This window comes from Emys orbicularis, chromosome 4 (assembly GCF_028017835.1).
Source record: "Emys orbicularis isolate rEmyOrb1 chromosome 4, rEmyOrb1.hap1, whole genome shotgun sequence".
NCBI classification, from domain to species: domain Eukaryota; kingdom Metazoa; phylum Chordata; order Testudines; family Emydidae; genus Emys; species Emys orbicularis.
This window is the reverse complement of record NC_088686.1, coordinates 77,603,355-77,612,647: the sequence shown is the minus strand read 5'-3', so window position 1 is coordinate 77,612,647 and position 9,293 is coordinate 77,603,355.

The following is a 9,293-nucleotide window of genomic DNA, read 5'->3' as shown; positions in this document are numbered from 1 at the left end:
CTCTTAAAGAGAGGCTGCCTGCCGCTTCACTCATCTGACCCCTCTGGACTGATCATGAATAGACCACATTAGCAAGGTCCTGGGTATATCAGTCTCCTCTGAGATCTCACCATGAGGGCTGATGGCATAAATGAAGGACTATCTTTCTGTGATTTCTGAGGGGATCCCAGTGAGAGAATCTCTAAAGAAGATGGTAATGCAGAAGGCAGGGGTGCCTGAGCTTTAAGTGTCCATGGGGAGATGTGACAGACAGCTCTGGCAATGTGACAGAGACCCTAGGACTTCACTTATCTGCTCTCTGATACAAGCTTTCAGCTACCCTCATCTTTAACAGACATGCAAGGTAAAGACTATAGGGGCTAGAGGTCCCAGGATGCAGTGCTCCATCTGGGTCTGTGTAGCACTGCATGCTAGGATGGATGGTATCTTCCAGCTGTTCCTCTATATTAAAAATGAGAACAGCCCTGAAAAACTACAGGGGTGCATTTGGCCTGTGAGCCTCACTTAGTCCATCCCGATATAAAGTGATGTCCGAGGCAGATGGCAATCAGGAGTTTAGCATCTTCTCACATTTCCCAACCTAGAGGACATTAAATTACTCTAGGGGAGCAGTTGGGTGTGAAGAAAGCTGTGCAGCCCCATTTATTTACTTGCAGCATGGGGCAAATGGCAAGTAGCTCCTTGACAGCCATTCACCTTCCCCTCCTGCTTCTGCAGCGGGTCCTAATGCAGCCCATCCTTGCGAGCAACTCATGTGTAAAGGGCCACTGTCCACCAATCTTCTCTTTCCTTGGTTGAACTGAGTCCCACAGGAGCACAGTCCCATAAAGCACTAGAGACAAAGCCAGTAAGTGAACACTTCAATCTCCCTGGTCATTCTATTACAGATTTAAAAGTCACCATCATTGAACAAAAAAACTTCAGAAACAGACTTCAAAGAGAAACAGCAGAACTAAAATTCATTTGCAAACTTAACACCATTAATCTGGGCTTGAATAGGGACTGGGAGTGGCTGGCTCATTACAGAAACAGCTTTTCCTCTCCTGGAATTGACACCTCCTCATCTATTATTGGGAGTGGACTACATCCACCCTGATTGAATTGGCCCTGTGAACACTGGTTCTCCACTTGCGAAGTAACTCCCTGCTCTCCATGTGTCAGTATATAATGCCTGCATCTGTAACTTTCACTCTATGCATCTGAAGAAGTGAGGTTTTTACCCACAAAAGCTTATGCCCAAATAAATCTGTTAGTCTTTAAGGTGCCACCAGACTCCTTGTTGTTTTTATGGATGCAGGAGTTTGTTAGTGGCCATTGAGCTGTTTTACACATCTCTAGTGTTTGAACCTAGAGAAACTGACCTGCAAGCAGGAAGCTGGGCAAAGGTAGATGGATAGCCCCTGGACTGGAAGTGGACTTATGGAAGGGATTGGAGGACCATCATGTCTTGATTGGGGCAATTGTCAGTGTCACCTCAGGGGAGCAGTACACACTAAACAGCTACCTGGGGGTCTGCCCTAGAGCTCAGCAAGTGGTGGTTACCTTGCCATATAGCACTGCTGGCATACAGATGTGGGAATGCAGAGCATGTTAAGGGGAAACCCATGGCTGAGCCTGAGCTAAGCGTGTAGTGAAGAAAAGCCATCAGCTGAACAGTGTTCTCTAGCAAGGCCTATGCTGGTGTCAGAACAAGAGCGGACACTGTTGCTCTGGTCTCCGAATTTCCTAAGATTGCCAACTATTTCCATGACACAAACCCACAGGATCTTGGGACAAATGTCATGGCTGACTCCTGTACTCAAAGGAATTAATGAAATGGCTCTGACCAGACTCTTAGAATTCTTTCCATCTAAACAGTTCTGCTGTTTATTTCCAGACACTTCTTTTGCAAGAAAGAGTACAATCCAAGGTTTTTGAATTGTTGACTTGAGTCCAGCTCCCTTCCATCATCCTTGGAAATAGCTGCAGTACAGCCAACTGCAGCTGCCAGAACCTAGAGAGATTTAGCTAGTGAGGAGATGAATATGGGAATAAGGATGCAGCCCCTTTTCCACACTGGAGCCAGGGCCGGCTCCAGGGTTTTGGCCGCCCCACACAGCCAAAAAAATAAAATAAAAATAAAAATAAAAAGCCGCGATCGCGATCGGCGGTGGCAATTCGGCAGAAGGTCCTTCGCTCCGAGCGGGATTGAGGGACCGTCCGCCAAATTGCTGCCGAATAGCTGGACCTGCCGCCCCTCTCCGGAGTGGCCGCCCCAAGCACCTGCTTGGCAAGCTGGTGCCTGGAGCCGGCCCTGACTGGAACACAAGCCAGGCAGGTTAAAGCTAGAGACTAGGGAAGCAGTTTGGAGTAATTAACTCAAATTTTGCCCCCATATCAGATGCAAATTTTCCACACAAAAGCCGAACTAAATCTGTGCCCAAAACTTGAGCTGACCCCAAAACCTCAAGTCTGACCCCAAACTAGTCCCCCAAAATCAAAGCCAAGGCTCCAGAAAGCTTGGCAAACATTTATTGTTCCCTCCCACACAGAAGTTTCTGCTACCTCTACTTCCTGGCTGGACATTGAAGCACAATAGTTTGCTCCCATGGATTTCCACGTTGGCTGGAATCAGGAAGCACCTGAGATTCCATTGGAAGGCCTGTTATCATGCTAGTCCTCTTTTCTGATCAAAGGCACTGACTCAGGCTAAAAGTGTCTGGGCTGTCAGATGCTTCTCTTTTGCCCAAGGGGAAATCTCAGGGCTGTTCAATGTTCATTCAGTGATGGATGAAATGAGGCAGGGAGAGAAAGCAAGAGACTGAATGAGAAAGTCAAGACTCAGGGTTGTGGCTGGCTCGTGAAGAGCAACCACACATGGACTGGCTCAGTCTGAAGTGTCCCATGTTACTGGGGCTAAAGCCTGAATTTTCACTTGACTTCTCCCTGAAACCTTCCCTCATAGTACTTGTCTGACAAGGCCAAACTGCCTCCTGGAAGGAAGAATGAGGCCATGGCTTATTTAGGATGGGCTGGATGCCAGAATCACTGGCACTGACTAATTAATGGCTGTTAACATTAATGTTAAGTGCCTAATTCCAGCTCCCCAAAGCAAAAGGAATCCAGAGTTGTGGTTTCCGCTCTGGGCCCCATTGCCCTTAGGATATGGCTGGGAATAGCAGAGAAAAGTGTTAGACAGAGCCCTATGGCCCAGCCTCTGAAACGGAGTATTGCTCTCCTCTGCAGAAGCAGAGTTGCACATTTAGCTGCATGGCTGGAATATTCATCTCCTTCAATGTTTCCTGGGGTGGGGGTGGGGGGGAGAAAAGTGGGGAAACTTGCTAAGAGACTAAACCTGCCACAAGGAGAGGAATTGATCCTAAGTAGCAGCATCCCCTGGCTTCCAAACTGGGGCTCATTGGTTGTAGTGGGGGAAGGGATACATGGCTTGGGAGATTCACTCCACACAGCATCTCACCATACCACACTAGGGATATATCACAAAGAAAGAATGCTGATCCTGCCTCCTGCTCTATTCCTCTTTCGGGCCAGAGGCTTCTGGTTTGTTTTTATTTAAAAAAAAAAAAAAGTGAGGGAGGATATTTGTCACCACGTTGCCTCCAGGGGGTAACGGACAAGTCAGAGAAAGGAAGGGTGGTAGGACAACAATGGCTCAGGGGACTGAACATGTGATACAGAGCCTTTTGTCTCTCTAGAGCACCAGTTCCACTCTGACCAAAGGCCAATTGTGACCAAAATTCACTCCCATCTGATGGCTGATCAATGGCCTCTGTGAAATGAGTTGCTGGGTCTCAGTCCAATTCTTAGTGGATGTTTGCTGACATCACCATTAGTATTACCCTGAGGCTGCTCTAAGGTATGCCAGGGACTGGCCAAACGCCAAGACAACACTAGAGTGGGCAGGTGGAATGTAAAGGTTACTTCAGGCCAGTTGTGTGCCTAGACCCCAACCCCCAAACACAGCTTTGGTCCTGTGCCTCATGATCCTTATCTGGAAAAAATTTCCACCTCCCAGAGGTGATGTGAGGGGGGGGGGGAGAAAAGAGAGAGAGAGAGAGTGTGTGTGTGTGTGTGTGTGTGTGTCACACACACTGCAACGGCTGCTCCAATTGAAGATTGCTTAGCACCTTCTCAGATCAGACTTGATCAGCTGGCAAGAGCAAACGGGACAAATGGCCATTTTTTTTTTTTAAACCACACACACAAAAAAGTGGGGTGTGGAGGAATGAGCAGGGGGGTGAATGGCAATGCCAGCTCCGCCATGGGGGGAGGGGGGAGAAGGCAGGGCTCCAGCGAGCAGTGATGCCAGCCCTATGCGGGGATGGGGGGGAATGCTTGGATGAGCAGCTCGGGCCAGCCCCACAGTGTGTCCTGTTTTGCCTTTGGGAAAGATGGTCACCCTAGTCTAATGCCACCCCTGCACCCCTCTTGCCTGCTCTACTTCTTCCTCCCAGCCTAATTGCCCCTTCCAGGACTCACTCAGCCAAGCTCTGGAACTGAAGAGGCAAATCTATTAGGAAGGAGACTGAAGCTTGAATATGTGAGGGTCTTGGAAGCCAAATCTGTACTCAGACCACACAGGCTTGGAGGGTGTATATTGAATGATGTAGCGATAAGAAGTGCCAAATTGATAGCTAAAGTCCTCTGTTTTGCCACAGAACAGGTACACATCAGGCAGCAGCAGGACAAACTTCCCCCTTAAACCCAAACACAGTCAGTCATTCTCCCTCCCCCTCGGCCCCCAGGCATTACTGGGAAGGCACAATTCTAGGAATGAGAGGGACATAGAGTCTCCAAGGCGCATTCAGCCTTGACCTAATGAAACCATCAAGTACTGGATACCATGGTGATGGGCAGATTAGACAGATCGATGAGATAATGGAGAGAGAGATCTGTCACAAACATGTTGGAATTAGTATTTCAGAACTACAGGCTATGTGATCATTTCTTTTTCATTGTGATTTACTGTCTTAGAGGTTCTCCCAGGTCCTTCGTCAGGGATCAGCTTCAACACACCTAAGTCAACTGCCTACCATCTCTATACAAAGAAAGCTACCATATGGCATTCCCATTCATGGGGAAGGAACATGGGGATAGAGAGATTTCCTCAATCTGTAATGAAGACGTGCAAGGTAGATTCTCCCAAATGGTGCAATCACACCCTGCACAGCAGCTGTATTATACTTGGCTCACATAAATGGGACTAATGCCCACAGCTTTTCTTTTGCTGCCTCTTCTTGTAAGGCCTCACAGACAGTAATTAACTTGTCCAGCTCCTCCGCTGCTGTTCCCAGGCTCTGGCTGTCCCTTCTCTAGTGTACAGCAACCACGGGAATTGCCAAGTTTAGGGCAGGTTGCTCTACACACTGAAGGCTAATCAGCATGGCTATGCTGGCTTCAAAAGGGACCGAGTGGGCTTGGAAGCACAGGGTGACCAAAGGCAAGTTTGGGGGAGAGGTGCAGGATTAGGGTTTAGAATATTCTAACAACAAAATGTATTGTAAAGAGGAAAGGGGATGGATCACTGATAACTGTCGTGCTCTGTTCATTCCCTCTAAAGCACCTGGCATTGGCCCTGGTCAGAAAAATGGATACTGTCCTGACCCACTGTGGCTGTTCTTATTAAAAATATTTTAGGCCACAGCAAACATGTATTTATATGTTCCCCCCAACCCCTTTACCATATTACTTGAGTGCCTCACAGTCATTCGTGTATTTATCCTCACAGCACCCCTAGGAGATAGCACTTCCCTATTATATCATTTTACAGACAGGGAACTGAGGCAGAGACACTACGTGCCTTTCCCACACTCACACAGGAAGTGGATTTGGGTCTCCTAAACCCCAGGCTAATGCCCTAACCACCATCTCTCTCCGGCATGGCAATCCACTGGAGATGCCAGAGAAACAGTCCGTCCCAAATCCCCACTCTGATTTGAACTAACCCCTCTCCCTAGTTTCTTTGGCTGGGTCTTCACTGCAAGAAAGGTTTGTTGGGGGAAGGGGGGGGGTTGATTTTACAGCAGGATGGCTAATGTAGGCTGGCGATCCCACCTTAAAATCCTAGTGGAGACAAGGCCTGGGTTGTTTTTACCAGATGGTAGTGAGGTGAACTCAGCACTCTACCTCTGCCTAGTTTCCATAGCAGTGAAATTACAGGGCTGTGTCACCACTAAGAGTTACAATGGGATAGCCAATCTGCATTAGTTATCCCGGGGTAGAGCAGCACCTTTTTTAGGAAAAGACGACAAACCTTAAGTGGCAACTTAAATATGTTGCAGTGGATGGGACTGAGAGATCTGAGCTGAGGTTTCCCTCCTATCTATTGACTGCTCTGCCTTCAGTGAACCAAGCCAGGGGATCACTTACTATGCACCCCCACAGGTGTGCCCTGTGGCCCAGTTGCAGCACATGGAACATCACACTGTGGACAATTACGTAGCTGTTCCTGGGATTCATGCTTTTTTAACTGCATAGCCTGGATAAGAGGGGCCACTCTTTCCAAGCTGTCTCTGCAGGTGAGCATGTCCCAGATAGGGTGACCAGACAGCAAGTGTGAAAAATCGGGACGGGGGTGGGGGGTAATAGGAGCCTATATAAGAAAAAGACACAAAAATTGGGACTGTCCCTATAAAATCAATAAAGAGTCCTGTGGCACCTTATAGACCAACAGATAGATGTATTGGAGCATAAGCTTTCAGGACATCTGGTCACCCTAGTCCCAGAGGTCTAGAGAAATGAAATCAGATCCAGTTTGAACAGGACCAGTCTTTAGAGGTGGGGGAAATAACGAACTCTCAAACATTACAGGACTCTATAGTGTGACTGGAGTGGTAGTACAGGATCAGTCTGCAATTCACATACAGCAAGAGAACTGGAGACACAGCATTCCTCTCCTGTAACACAGGCGGGGCATATGGCATTCTTCTCCCACAATGACAACAGGCCTTTGAATGGAGGAAGGAACCAGCATGATGCAGTCAAGAATCTCTCGTGCCAGAGAGTCAAGGTGGGTGAGGTAATGTCTTTTATTGGACCAACTTCTGTTGGTGAGGGAGACAAACTTTCCAGCTACACAGAGCTCTTCTTCAGGCCCTGCCAGAATGTCATTCCCTACAGTGGTGTAGACCAGGGGTTCTCAAACTTCATTGCACCACAACTACCTGCGACAACAAAAATTGCTATAGGACCCCAGGAGGAGGGAACAAAGCTGAAGCCGGAGCCCTGCCACACCAGCCGCAGCTCAAGGGGCTTCAGCCCTGGGTGGGGGGCCTGTAGCCTGAGCCCCACCACCCATGGTGGAAGGCCTTGGGCTCTGGTGGGTGGTGGGGCTTGGACTTCAGCTTCGGCCCCAGGAAGTGGGGCTTGGGCTTTGGCCCCGAACCCTAGCAAGTCTGACACCAGCCCTGGCAACCCCATTAAAACAGGATCGTGACCCACTTTGGGGACCTGACCCACAGTTTGAGAAGTGCTGGTGCAGGCAGTACTGTGTACAATGGGTGACTCACAGGGAGAGAACTGGAGTGGTTTGTGTCTTTTCTAAGAGCACACTGGAAGAAGCTGCTAGTTAAATCCCAACAAGGAGGGTGATGGGTCTTCATTCTTTGGCGTGCTTTGTAAGAGGAAGCTCCTCTTAAGGCACAATCTGGTGGGCATCAAGTCAAACTTTCATTGGGGCTCAAGCAGCACAAAGTAACAGCTAGCATGGAGCCCTGTTATTGTCAGGTAAGCACTAGAGGGTCTGTATAAAGTAGGAACTGTTGTCATCTCTCCAGGAAGCTTTAGAAAAATAAAATGCAAGGTGCTTCTCCTCTCCCCTTACACCCTGCTTTCCATGCAGCCTCCTAGCTATGATTTCAGCCAGCACTCAGCACCAGGACACACTGTTCCCTGCACAACTTGCACTCTCACCTAACATCCCTTCTCCCCCACGCACCACCTATGCTCCCCACAGATCCTTTGCTCTACCCGCTTTCCTTGCGCTCCTTTCACTCCCCACAGAGTCTTTCCTGTGCTCATGCTCCCTAGTAGAGTTACATGGTCATTTGCACATGTCATCGCTTTATAATTTGCTGCAAAAAATCCCCGACAGGAGGAAAGCAGTAGAAAAAATGAATGCATCATCATTGCTATTATTAGTAAAGCCAATGCACACACACCCCCCCCCCCATCTCCTTAGAAAAAGCACAGGGAACTTTGCAGAGACAGTGCTGTAGTGAGGTTGCCCTAATTTGCACGCTTGTTGCAAGGGGCCTTAGGAGGTGCAAAATTGCTGGGGCACAGAACCACCCAACTACCTCCCCCTCCTGGCATTCTTCCTGAATCCCCCCCCCCCCATGGGGCCATAGCCCAAGCAGGTATTGCCTTGTGTCTCCCTCCAAACAGCTGGGGGGAGGGGGGTAGAAGGAGAGAGAAAGAGGAGGGAAGGAAAGTGAAAGCGATTAGAGGAATGGGGTTAGGGCTGGGGAACAAGATAGGGCCAAGAACACTGCAGAAGTGGAAGGGGAGTCATAGGGGGAATATAGGGAGAACATCCTATCTACACATCTCTAGCTGACATCAATTTCAGGCTGTGAAAGGGTTTTGAGAGAGACAAATTCAATTTTTAAAAAGCCATGGGAAGGAATTTCCCCACAGAATAAAAATGTCCTGGCACTTACTGGAAAAGATTGCCAAAGCCCCAGGTTCAGGGAGTCACCTCCTTTTTCTCTAGAGGGGAAGCTATTTGATCTCAATGTTATTGCTTGCTTGCCTGTTTGTAGTCTTGCTCCCTTAGCTCCAAGCTGGGTATTTCAAATCCATTTTCCTTGTTGCAGCAGCTGGGAGATGTGTCCTGGCTCAGGGATTTTATCTTCCAAGGGTTTCAGCTTTCTTATGAGGGGAGCCAGGAAGTTTCCTTCTGATTCTTTCTTACACTTAGCGTGAAAAGCTTTTCAACTTCTGATTTGATTTTTTTTTCTTCAAAAAAAGGTGTTTAGTTTCCCCAATAGGAGTTAAAAAGCTGTCAATTTTATTAGTGTCCTTAAATATGAGCTATAATTAAACACAGCACCCACGCTGCTACATGGCTGATAATTGCCACCTGCAATGATGTGACAAGCCTTCCAAAGATAGGAAAGGCATCTGTGTCCTATCTTGAATAAACACTTTGTTGCATCTTATATCAGCTTTGCTGAACATGGTATGTGGCACACTGCACATGCTGTGTCATAGGTTGCAAATGCTCTACCACATACACACATGCAGTCACATAACACATGCTGTCCAGACATTTCATACAGTTTAGTCAGTGC